The sequence below is a fragment of the Mustela nigripes genome, chromosome 14 (genome assembly GCF_022355385.1).
Source record: "Mustela nigripes isolate SB6536 chromosome 14, MUSNIG.SB6536, whole genome shotgun sequence".
Classification (NCBI taxonomy): Eukaryota; Metazoa; Chordata; class Mammalia; order Carnivora; family Mustelidae; genus Mustela; species Mustela nigripes.
Window position 1 is genome coordinate 64,723,038 of NC_081570.1, and position 13,441 is coordinate 64,736,478.

The 13,441-nt window shown below is 39.4% G+C and overlaps 1 protein-coding gene across 3 annotated transcripts in view; it reads right to left on the reverse strand.

The window, feature by feature from the left end:
• USP33 (ubiquitin specific peptidase 33) overlaps positions 1-12,009 on the reverse strand; it is a 58,118-nt gene extending 46,109 nt beyond the window's left edge. For all 3 annotated transcript variants that reach the window (XM_059375182.1, XM_059375181.1, XM_059375180.1), the window contains exon 1: positions 11,774-12,009. The gene's annotated coding sequence lies outside the window, so the exon portion shown is untranslated. The remainder of the gene's footprint in view (positions 1-11,773) is intronic.
• Between the last annotated feature and the right edge of the window lie 1,432 nt (positions 12,010-13,441).

The following is a 13,441-nucleotide window of genomic DNA, read 5'->3' on the forward strand; positions in this document are numbered from 1 at the left end:
TGGTCATGATCTCGGGGTCCTGGGATCGAGTCCCGCATCGGGCTCTCTGCTCTGCAGGGAGCCTGCTTCCTCCTCTCTCTCTCTGTCTGCCTCTCTGCCTACTTGTGATCTCTCTCTGTCAAATAAATAAATAAAATCTTTAAAAAAAAAAAAAAGAAAACAAACAATAAAAGAAGATGCGGTATATATATACAATGGAATACTATTCAGCAATTAATAAAATGAAATCTTGCCATCTGCCATGACTTGGATGGAACTTGAGTATTATGCTAACCAAAATAAGTCAATCAAAGAAAGACAATTATCATATAATCTCACTGATATATGGAATTTGAGAAACAAGGCAAAGGATCATAGGGGAAGAAAGGAAAAAGTAAAACAAGACGAAATCAGAGAGGGAGACAAACCAGAAGAGACTCTAATAATCATGGGAAATAAACTGAAGGTTTATTTCCCTCCAGGGAGGGGAGTGGGGGGTTGGGGCAACTTGGTAATGAACATTAAGGAGGGCACATGATACACTGAGCACTGGGTATTACATAAAACTGATGGATTACTGAAGTCTACCTCTGAAACTGATAATACATTACATATTAATTAATTGAAATTAACTTTAAAAAAAATAACACTAAAAAAAAAGTATTGAGAAATAATTTTGTCCAGCATGACTGCACATCTCCTGTTCATCTGCCCTCGTTTTCAAGGCACCCATCTGATGTCTTAAGCCCACTCCCTTGAAATGCCTCTGTGCTATGAAGATGTCCATGGGGCAGTAACCATATTTATGTTGCTCTGTATCATATTTTGTCATCATTCAGTTATAAAATCTTTTATAATTCAAAAAAATTACAAGATAAATGAAGAAAAACCAGATCCTCAGCAAGGAAAAAAAGACATCCAGAAATAACACAGATGACAGGATAAAGGATATATTTTATTTATTATTTATTCATTCATTCATTCATTCAGTAGGCCCCAGGCCCAGCTGGAGCCCAATACACGGCTTGAGCTCATGGTATGAGATCAAGCCCTGAGCTGAGATCAAGAGTCAGATACTCTACACCTGAGCCACCAGGTGCCCCAAGGATGCACATTTTAAAGAGAAACTACACTACAAATTGAAATACAGAAAAAGACTGAGAAAATTAAACGAGAGTATCACTCGGTTGGATACAAAAGTATCAATCTGATAAATACTAAAATCGTACAAATTAAAGCAACACAACGAACTCAAAGCACAAGACACATGAAAATTACACCATGACACATCAAAAATAAATCACTTAAGGGGGACAGTGCAGGCTATTGGTTTCCCCACCACACCCTCCACGGGGCTGCCGGACAGGCAAGGTGTGGCTAAAAACAAAGAAGTTGGTTAAAACCAGTAATAAAAACACTATCCTCAAAGTAGCCAAGACAGGCCAATAACATATGCTAGAAACAAAGCAAGCCAGAAGATAGAGAAACGTGCATAGTATTGAAAGATCACTGTCAAATCACTACTCCATACCTAGGAAAACAGCTTTCTAAATAAAGGTAAAATAAGGACCTCTTATAAAAATGCTGAAAGTGGGATGTCTGGATGGCTTAATCATCCTTGTCATGCCTTGGGCTCAGGTCATGATCCCAGGATTCCAGGATCCTGGGATTGAGCCTGCCTCAGGTTTCCTGCTCAATGGGGAGTCTGCTTCTCCTTCTCCCTCCGCAGCACCCCCTCATGTTCTCTCCAGCATGCTCTGCTCACTCTCTCTCAAATAAAAAATCTCTGAAAAAAATAAAACAAAATAAAAATGCTGAAAGAATTTATTACCAGCATATCTGCACTACAAAATCTACGTATATGCTTCAAAATCTTTTCATGCTCATAAAATCAAATATAGAAATAGAGACCTATATGGCCTTTTTTGGCCAACAATACAGACATCCCCCTCTCTCAGCTTTTTCTTGGATACACATATGTCATGATGCACGCAATGCATAAATTATGCAATTAATTCTTCTAGAGATGAATATTCTCTTTGTTTCCATATTCTGCCATTAAAAATAACCATATGACCTTGGGATTCTTGGCTGGTTCAGTCAGCAGTGTGTGAGACTCTTGAACCTGAGATTCTGAGTTTAAGCCCTACATTACACATAAAGATTACTTAAAAAAACAGAAGTGCTGGGCGCCTGGGTGGCTCCGTGGGTTGAGCCACTGCCTTCAGCTCGGGTCATGATCCCAGGGTTCTGGGATCGAGTCCCGCATCGGGCTCTCTGCTCAGCGGGGAGCCTGCCTGCTTCCTCCTCTCTCTGTCTCTGCCTGCCTCTCTGCCTACTTGTGATCTCTCTCTGTCAAATAAATAAATAAAATCTTTAAAAAAAAAAAAAAAAAAGAAGTTTTTTAAAAAAAAAAAAAAAACCCCACATAATCTTAATACGGGCCAGTTTGTAAAAACAGATTTCGCAAGATCCCATTTCAAAAATTATACAACTCACATCTCCACTAATAAGGGAATATACCATTTTCTGCACAGCAACACCATTTTCTGTACGAGCAAAAACAAAACAAAAAGTTTTTTTTACTTTTACCATTTATTAGGCACATTGTTAGAATTCACTGGGGTGCCTGGGTGGCTCAGTGAGTTAAAGCCTCTGCCTTGGGCTCAGGTTTTGATCTCAGGGTCTTGGGATGGAGCCCGTGTCGGGCTCACTGCTTGGCAGGGAGCCTGCTTCCCTTCCTCTCTACCCGCCTGCCTCTCTACCTACTTGTGATCTCTGTCTGTCAAATAAATAAATAAAATATTTTTTAAAAAAAGAATTCACTAGTACTTTAATTTGTATTACTTGAAAACCAGTGAGTGTGAGTGCCTTTTCCTAAGTTTTATGGACTCCTAGATTTGCTCTTTCATTAACTGCTTCTATGACCTTTATCTTTTTTTTTTTTTACTGCCTGGGTCCATAATCTCTTCTTGTAAAATTAATTCTATCTTCTGGATTCAAACAGAATTTCTACACTGCAAATATTTCTTCAAACGATTTAAGTTTTTAATTTTGATGAAATACAAACAGATTTATCATCTTAGAGCCATTTCTTTTTTTTTTTTTTAAGATTATTTATTTATTTATTTGACAGACAGAGATCACAAGCAGGCAGAGAGGCAGGCAGAGAGAGAGAGCGAAGCCGGCTCCCTGCTGAGCAGAGAGCCCAATGCGGGGCTCGATCCCAGGACCCTGGGATTATGACCCGAGCCGAAGGCAGAGGCTCAACCCACTGAGCCACCCAGGCGCCCCCCCATTTCTAAGTGTACAGTTGAGCAACACTACACAGCATTCACACTGTTGTACAACCAACATTGTACAACTTTCACATTGTTGTAAACCAATATCCAGAACTCTTTTCAACTTGCAAAACTGAAATTCCACAGTCATTAAATAGAAACTCTCCATTCAACCTCCCATCAGCCCTTGGCAACCACCATTTTACTTTTCACTATGAATTTGACTCGTCTGGGGGTCCAATGACATTTTTAGTGGAATTATACAGTATGTCTTTGTGATGACATTATTTCACTTAGCCTAATGTCCTAAAGATTCATCCATTTTGTAAGCATATCAGAATTTCCTTTCTTTTCCAGGCTGAATAACATTCAGTGGTGCGTGTATATACCACATTTTGTTAATTCATTCACCCATCATTGGACTTTGGGTTGCTTCCAACTTTTGGCTATTGTGAATAAAGTTACCAAGAACGCAGCTGTACACTATCTCTTCAAGTCCTTGCTTTTACTTCTTTTGGGTAGATATCCAGAAGTGAAATTCCTGGACGGGGTGCCTGGCTGACTCAGTTGGTAGAGCAGGCAACTCTTATCTTAAGGTTCTGACTTTCAGTCCCACATTGGGTGGGAGACTACTTAAATAAATAAACTTTAAAAAAAACTGCTGGTATGGCTCAACGATTGGGCATCTGCCTCCGGCTCAGGGCATGATCTCAGGGTCCTGGGATCGAGCCCTGAGTCAGGCTCCCTGCCCAGCAGGAAGCCTACTTTCCCTCCCCCACTCCGCTTGTGTTCCTGCTCTTGCTGTCTGCCAAATAAAATCTTTCAAAAAAAATTGCTGGATCATATGGTAATTCTATTTTTAAGTTTTTGAGGAATCACCATACTACATGTACACATATATACCAGCAGCCATAGTGGCTACACCACTTTACATTCCCAATCCATTGGAAGAATATTGTAGAATATTTCAGTAGCTTTGCATCTTCTTTACCATAGAAAAGGTTTTATTATTTATCATTATTGTATGTTCTTTACAAATTAAATGAAACTCAGTTGTGAAATTATCTGCTATGGTGCATCTTTGGAGGATATACCTTCAATCATCTTTTGACCCTTTAATGGGAATGGGTCAATTCAAGTTTTTCACTTCTTGGATCAAATTTACTAATTTATATTTTGCTATTAAATCATGCATGCCCTCTCAATTTTCAATCTGACATCATAGCGTGCATGTAATACTGTCAAAATCTGCATAACATGGGACGCCTGGGTGGCTCAATCGGTTAACCGCTGCCTTCGGCTCAGGTCGTGATCCCAGAGTCCTGGGATCAAGTCCCGCATTGGGCTCCTTGCTCAGCGGGGAGCCTGCTTCTCTCTCTGTCTTCGCCACCACTCTGCCTGCTTGTGCACGTGCGCACCCTGATAAATAAATAAAATCTTTTTTAAAAATCTGCATAACATTGCATTAATCTCTCCTATACATGTGTCTTTGCTGTTTCCTTTCTCATTCCTTTTTATTTAGTTCATTGAGCTTTGCAAAGAACCAGCTTTGCAATTTATCCTTTCCACTATTTTTGTTCTGTTGTTTCCAACTCCATTAATTACAGTTTTATCTTTAATTTCCATGTCCTACTTGGTTTTGGTTTTATTTTCTTAATCCCTAAATATGAGTATTCAATTCCTTTTTTTTTTTAACTTAATGAAAGTATTTACTTAGGATCCATTTTCCTCTAAATACCAATGTTGCCCAATTAAACGGAAATTTTCTTATTGCTTTCTAGATAGTTTTTTTTTTTAAGATTTTATTTATTTATCAGAGAGAGAGGGGGGGAGAGAGCGAGCACAGGCAGACAGAATGGCAGGCAGAGGCAGAGGGAGAAGCAGGCTCCCTGCTCAGCAAGGAGCCCGATGTGGGACTCGATCCCAGGACGTTGGGATCATGACCTGAGCCGAAGGCAGCTGCTTAACCAACTGAGCCACCCAGGCGTCCCAGCTTTCTAGATAGTTTTAATCTTGCTTTTGATTTTAAAATGTTTTAAGTCCAAAAAAAGAATGTTTTAAGTCCATCATTAGAAGAATGGATATATAAAGGTACATTCACAAATAAATACTACACAACAGTTTGACCACTTGAAATGGATGGATAATTTATCAACAGGGAATAGATCTAAAGTACACAAATGTTGGGTTAGAAAAAAAGAAGATACAGAATAATAATACTAAATGAAACCACTAAAGTAAAAATTTAAAACCTGCATTAGAGCACAATGTATCTGGATGTAGACCTATAAAAATATAGTTACTTAAGGATACATACTCTTTTGCTTCAGAGCAAAGAAATGAAGACTGGGGAAAGATTAAATACTTTCTGTTCTGGATTCTGGTATTAATTTTTTGGTATCTAAATAATTTAATGAGAACTAGTGCATGTAAACAAAAGCTGGTAATTTGTACCAAGGCAATTTAGTATTCCTTATAATTAAACATAACACTACCTAAACAGAAGGCTTTTAATAGTTACCTAGTTTTACTCAATTAATTCACTATGATAATAAAATCATTCTTTTATTCCTTTTTTTGATAAAGATTTATTGAGAGTAGGATATTTAGACACCATAGGGCAAGGCAACAGGGGTTCAAGCTACTTCAATTTCTTCTCCGATGTATACCAAAAGAAAGGCAGCATGCGTGTTTTCATTCTGGTTTGACAGTTTGTCCAGGGAAGACAGGTACTAGGCATTAGAAAAGAGAGACAACACAAAGGCAGTGAAAATAAATGTACATGAAAATGCCTTTCGTTCAGTATATAGATGTAGATCCCACAAAACTCTGAGATTCCTCCAGAAGCTTGTTGCTCACAGGATAGGAATCACCAGGGACCACAAGAAAATTCAAGCTCTGCATGGAAATTAAGGCTTTCCATAACTGACCTCAATTTGTCCTTACTTTTGCAATCTTTTATCTGGCAACCTTTTCCTCTATCTACACTAACTAGACTTATTTGAAATTTTCTCAGCCTTATAATGATGGCAATAACCCCAACTAAAAAATGTTCCTGGTTGAATTCATGTTCTATAATTTACAGCTCAATTGCCCATCTGCAGATTCAAAACTGCTTCTGAAGATACTACTTTTAAGCTGGGGGATACCTTGGCTGTACCATCAAGTTTCATGCCCAAAATTCTGCCCGTGCCATCCAAATAAGAAGAAGAGCACATATTCAAATTTTAGGAAAAGCATAGGGACCTATGTTATTATTATTTGTTACAAATCAGGGCATAGTTGGTGGCCTAATAAGAACCTTTTAATGTTGAGAAACTGTATACATTCCATTATCTGGTCTATTGTCAAAGGTAAAGCTATTTATAGTCAGATTCAAGCAACCATGGGAAAAACTTTACTTCAGGAAAACTGGTAAATAATTTAATAGTTTTAGAGAAGATTGATACAAATCCAGAGAGTCTTCACTAGCAGGTGGCAGAACTGTTTGTATTTTTAACAAAAATCTGGATAAAGGCACAGAAGGCAGGCTTGTGAAATCTAGTTATAAAATTATAAAAATTAAGTTTTTTAGGGGTGCCTGGCTGGCTCAGTAGGTAGAGTATGCAACTCTTAATCTCAGGGTTGTAAATTTAAGCCCCATGTTTTAACTTTGTGAATGTTTTTTACAGATAATGGAGAGTAAAGAGTACACTTAGGATGTATAGAATTTTGAATTGCTACATTGTACGCCTGAAATTAATATACCATTATGTGTTAACTATACTGAAATTAAAATTAAAAACAATAAAAAAATTAACTGAAAATAGTTGTTCTCTTTTTAAGATTTCATTTATTCGAGAGAGAGTATAAGTAGTGGGGAGAGCCAAGGGGAGAGGGAAAGGCAGGCTCCCCACTGAGCAGGGAGAGTGAAGAGGGGCTGGATCCTAGAACCCGGAGATCAGGACCTGACCCGAAGGCAAACGCTTAACCATCTGTGCCACCCAGGTGACCCTGAAAGTAACAGTTTTTAAAGAAGAAATAAACTATTTGGAAAAATAAACTAAAATTAACGAAGATGATCATACCATATTCTCTATCAGGGTTCACAGCATCTACTGTTTAAAGTGACACTAAACGGGTTTCAAGTTGTTTAGAATCCAGACTCTAGCAGATGCATGGAACAACAGTGCAATTCTTACTCAATTTATCAAAAGATTTCAGAATAAAAAGAGGAATCAGCCTTATCATATTCACAAACTAGATTATATAGGGCAACTGGTTTGTTCAGTCCTTAAGACTGCCTTCAGCTCAGGTCAGGATCCCAGTGTCCTGTGATCAAGCCCCATACTGGGCTCCCTGCTCAGTGGGGAGCTTACTTCTTCCCCTCCAGCTCCCCCATGCTTGTGTTCTCTCTCTCTCTTGCTATCTCTGTCATAAATAAATAAAATCTTTTTTAAAAAAGAATTAACTAGATTATATCTGGGATATTTTATTTATAAAGAATACTAAAAGCTACAGAATAAGAATACCTTCCATAGAAATCCTTAAAAATAAGTAATTTGAAAACTATCTGATAAGACAACACTGTGGCAAAGAGTATTTCCTAGAACAAGGCTACTTGGGTTCTATGTCCTAGGTTTCTGACCGGGGATTAAGTTATTTCTCTGTGCTTCAATTCCCTCATCTAAAAAACTGGAATGAGCATAATTATCTACTTCATGGAGTTCTGGGGTATATATAAAGTACATGTAAAGTGCTGGGGCACTGGGTTAGCACAGTCTGCGAGGCCTCTGACTTGATTTCGGCTGAGGTCACAATCTCATGGGTCTTGAGATCTAGCTGCCTCAGGCTCTGCGCTCAGCAGGGAGTCTGCTTGAATATTCTCTCCCTCTTCCCCTCCCCTGACTCCTGCGTGGTTGTGTATATACTCTCTCTCAAATAAATAAATCTTTAAAAAGAAAAAACAACAACACATATCACGTGCTTTGAACAGAGTGAGATAATAATAAAATACATAAAATAATTCAAGTAAGGATGTTTAGACAGAAGACAAAGGTTGGCAGACTTGATATATGTGTTCCAAATATTTGGACATAATGATCCTTTCTTTTATGTATGAGGAATCCTTTCTTTTTTATGTTAACTGGAGAAAGTTAGCATTAGCAATCCCAGTCAGTGGTGAAGATTTTCAATGATTAGAGCTATTAGAGATCTGGAAGTAAGGGGAAAAACTCAAATTCCCTTCATTTGATAGGACAATTTTGAAGCAGTTCTACAAAAATTTTCACAGGACTAATGCCCCCCTGCACACACACCAGACCCCATTCACTGGCTTTTTTTCCCTTCCTTAATTCTTTACCCACTCCCTCACTGCTGCTTCCAGCATCTCACCTGAACTCACATCTTTCTGTTGTTTTTAATTTAAGTAACTGTACTTAACATGGGGCCCAAACTCATGACCCTAAGATCAAGATTCACATGTTCTACCAACTGAGCCAGCCAGGCCCCTCTGTACCAATGTTTTTATCTAAAGGCCTGCTTTCAAGATAGCACTTCAGAGAAACTACAAGGACCACAAAAGTAATGCTATGGATATTACCTAAAGCTGCCCAAGGAATCTCCTGGTCTCATCTTCTCCCAATTACAACTCAATCTATATTCATATGGAATACATACCTCTTCTGATCAAACACCTTTAATGAATGAACTCTTTCATAATTTGTCTTTTTCATCTCCTATTACTAAATTGCATAACCCATAACTTACTATTAGCCAAATTGTTCTACTGATCCTTTCTTAAATTAACTTGTATCTTTCCAGGAACACAATTATCTTTTTATTTTAGAAATGTCCTACAATATTTCCCTGTAGAAAACCTTTCAAAGCTCACATATCTCAAACACCATATCTACCACTCAATTACAAGTAATGTCTCCCTCACCTAAATTCCTGGTTGTAATATTCAAGGCACTTACAGTAGCAGTGGAAAAAAAAAATTAGCCTACTTGACTACAAGATTGACTCTAAGTTCTTTGAAGGCAGAAACCACTATTCATTCTTTTTATTTTCCAAAGGGGTCTCCCTGGTAAACTTACAGATGTTTACTTACTTTGCCTTTTAAAATAACTTTATTTTGATACATGCACAAATTTTTAAAGTATCAGTTCTCAGAATACCTGGCTGGCTCATTTCAATGGTGCATGGGACTTGATCTCAGAGTCATGAGTTCAAGCCCCACAATGGGCACAGACCTCACTTTAAAAACATAACAATAATAAAAATAAAAGTTATCTTACTATATATACTATACATATATATATATATTATACTATACAAACTCATGCTCCTTTTTATAGATGATTATACCACTGCACTTAGATTCTTTGGAACTACCCTATTTATCAAAATGCTCTTGCCATCACATGCAAACTCGAAAAAAAAAAAACAAAACTTTAAAAACTGCACTAAAGAAGGAGCTGTTACTAGGGCATCTGTCTGGCTCAGAGGAGCATGTCACTCTTGATCTGGGGGTTGTGAATTCAAGCTCCATGTTTGGCTTAGACTACTTAAATAATTAAAACTTTAAAAAAAATGCTGTTCCTTATTACTTTTTTTTAAAAGATGTCCATTTTTCACATCTCTCACCAAAAATCTTTCATCATTGGGGCACCTGGGTGGTTCAGTGAGTTAAGCCTCTGCCCTCGTCATAATCTCAGGGTCCTGGGATCAAGCCCCGCATCTGCTCAGCAGGGAGCCTGCTTCCCCCTCTCTCTCCTGCCTCTCTGCCTACATGTGATCTCTGTCTGTCAAATAAATAAATAAAATCTTAAAAAAAAAATCTTTCATCATTTATGTACTTCATTTTCTTGCAGAATCCACAGTCTTATTTTATAATTCACAGTGTTCTAATATCTATTTGAATTCCAATTTTTATCAAAGGTTACTTCAGCAAGATTATTTCAGGCTTTAAGGAAGTTCTGATTCTTATACAATTTTGAAATGCTTCTGTCATGGGAAAAGACCACTTCTTGGCACTCCTAATTCAGAGAGTTGGCATGAGGTTCAACTAAGATTGCACATATGAAAGGTCATTGAAAATTCTAACAGCAATGCATAAAAATTAAAAATGATCTCAACTCATAATTTCAAATATTTAAAATAAACTACTACAAGCTAATGCCATTAAACTGCACTGTTACTTGGTTATCGGTAGTTTATGAAAGACAAAAAAGTGAAAGTTGGCAATAAATGAGATCAAAAATAAAATGCAATCTTAAGTAGACTATACCTCTTGCATACAGAAGGTCAAATATTTTATTCCTGGAATACTTTTCATATGGTCCTTTTCTTCCAATCCTACCAAACTAAATGAAACAACCCAAATCTGCCAGCATAATGTAACTATTAGTTACCTTCTTTTAAAATTAGCATTACCTATCAATAAAATTCCTACTTTTCCCTTTTAGTATCATGAATTCAATAATAATATTTGTATTAGGTTCAAGTAAAAGAGCTTATTATCTGATTTGGTCAGACCTCCCCAAATGATAAAATCGCCTCAACTAGAAATTGATCAAAGACAACATCATTATTTTTTAAAGAGGCTTTTCTTAAAGGAAAAATAATCTAATTAAACTTTAAAAATTATATAATTCCATACATCTCTTAGGCAAGAAGTCTAGAGAGCCTTGTGGTAAAATTCGTCCTGTTTAGAGCCTATGCATGTTCCGGCTAGGATTTTACCCTCTGGCCCCATTTTCCAGGCCTAAGGCTAATTATAAGAAAATGTTGAGTGCAAAACACCTAGAAGATTCTCAAACAACAGTTCAACCTGCACCCTACCCTGTAAACATTCAAATGAAAAATATTTTGTACTTGGAAAATATATGAGTAAAAGTCTGGGCAACTACACACTATGGAAATTTGACACAAACAAAAGCTGCAGATGGACAGACTGTAAGGAATAACCTCTGAAACAACATGGATCAAATACTGATCGAAGAGAAATTCTAGGGACGGTGGCACCTAGGACTTTCCCGTTAATAACAATGAATAACGGGGCTTTAGGGCTGCATAAATAGGTCCGAGCACCTCAATTGCGCCGTAAAGCGAAAGCAGGACCTGGGAGCCAGCGCGCTGCGGGGCTTCCAATCGTCTGTGCCCACCGTGGAGGACTGGAAAACCAGCGGGGACACCGTGGAAAGGAGCGGGGCACGTCTCGGGGATCCGCCTCCCCCTCTAGCCTCCCGCTTCCCAGGCGACACTCCCCTGGGGACCCTTCCTTAAAAATACGACTGACTTGCGTCTTTCGCCGATCCCCGCCGTGGCGGCACCAGATCATTCCTGTAACGCAGAGCACAGAGACCTAGGCCTTCATCTCGCCCGCGCGCCCACCACCTCCCCAGAACAAGAAAGAGAGACCACTGCAGCGGCTGCAGCCCCAGAGCGCGGGAGCGAGAACCGAGACCGGCCCCCGGCAGCAAGCGAAGCGCCCTCCGGCCCCGCGCCCCTCCCAGGAGCGCCGCGCTCACCTCCACAGCCTTCCCCGCAGACCCCGCCAGCGCGGCCAACGGTGGCCTGCGGCCGCACCTCCGCAAAATCCTCTTTCACTCCCCGGGATTCGGAGAGGGGAGGTGTCGCGTCAGGAAGGCCGGGAAACGGCTCCGCAGCGATGCCCGCGGGATCCCCGCCTCCCGCACCGGCCACTTCCCGCAGCAGCCGCAGCTCCTTCCGGTGTCTCCGCGGACGCCGCAGGCGTCTGGGGCGTCGCGATAGGGCGGAAAGGGGCGGAGCTGCCAGGATAACCCGCCCCGCCCCTGGGGCGTGGCCGCGGTAGCTGGGCCCAGGTGCGGAGACCCCGGCCTGCCCTCACCCCTGTCACTCAGAGAGTAGCTCCAGCACCAGGACCCAGTACATGCAGAGCAGTTTTAGGCTTCAGGTTCTTGTCGTTTTTACACACGTTCTCCTCCTCTTCTATATTTACACTATACGACCTTTAGCAAGTCTTGTCTCAATGCATTAGAGAATTTGCATTAAGGCTGGCCACGGAAGGGCCTCAGGTTTCCGACCTTATGCACAGACAGAAGTATTAGGCAACCCCACTCAACGCTGTTTTCTCTCCTCTCCTCTTTCTTCTACCAACTTCTTAGGGCTTAGATTCTCTGAAAGTAATTCCGTTTCCTTTTCCACATGTGCAAAGGAGAAATTCATCTCTCCCATTTTCCTCTAGGCCAAAATCAAGATCAAATGAAATATTTATTGAAACCTTAGTATTTGCTTAGTGCCTAGAGCATTGAAAGAGACCTGCCTTCTAATTTATGTAACTTAAAATGTGTTCAGTTGATCGCTACACAAACAATAAAAGCAGATAAATTAATGAAAATTATTGTTTAAATTGCCAGTTTCAATCTATCTGATTATCTCTAACTTTGTAGTCTCCAAAATGAGACCATGTAGCCAAGTACAATGCAAGATGCTCAATCTCCACCAGAATCAAGCAGAAAATATTGGAGCTTCTACTTCTATTTTTATGATAAAAGTGGGAAAAAAATGAACCTTTGCTAGTTTGATAGGGATTGACACCAATACCTCAGTTTGCACCACAAGGATCACCTACCTGGGTTCACTGAAAGAGAAAGGAGGTTTCACAATTTGGAGGATGCCTATGGCACAACCATTCCTCTCTCTCTCTCTCTCTCTCTCTCTCTCTTTTTTTTTTTCAGCATATTTCAAAATATTGCAGTTTACATTCCACAAGGTTGTAGGTAATGTAGTTAATTTTTATTTTTAAAAATCGAATATCTAAATGTTTTAACTATTCCTCATTTGTTAAGAGTGATTATGAAAAACATTTGTTCTCTGATGTCTTGTTCTCTGGTATCAGACTTAAAGGAGAGTTGTATAGATTTATTTGAAAAATAGACAGTATTGGGGCGTCTGGATGGCTCAGTGTCTGCTTTTGGCTCAGGTCGTGATCCCAGGGTCTTGGGATTGAGCCTTTCAGTGGTGGCAGACTCCCTGCTCAGCAAGAAGCCTGCTTCTCTCTCTTCCTCTGCTGCTCCCCCTGCTTGTGCTCTCTCACTCTATTATCAAATAAATAAATAAATGACAGTGTTTTAGATTTTCTAACCTTTGCTGTGATGGCAAGAGGCTCTCATCAATATGCTAGTTGCAAAATTTTTTTAATGTGTACATTTAAT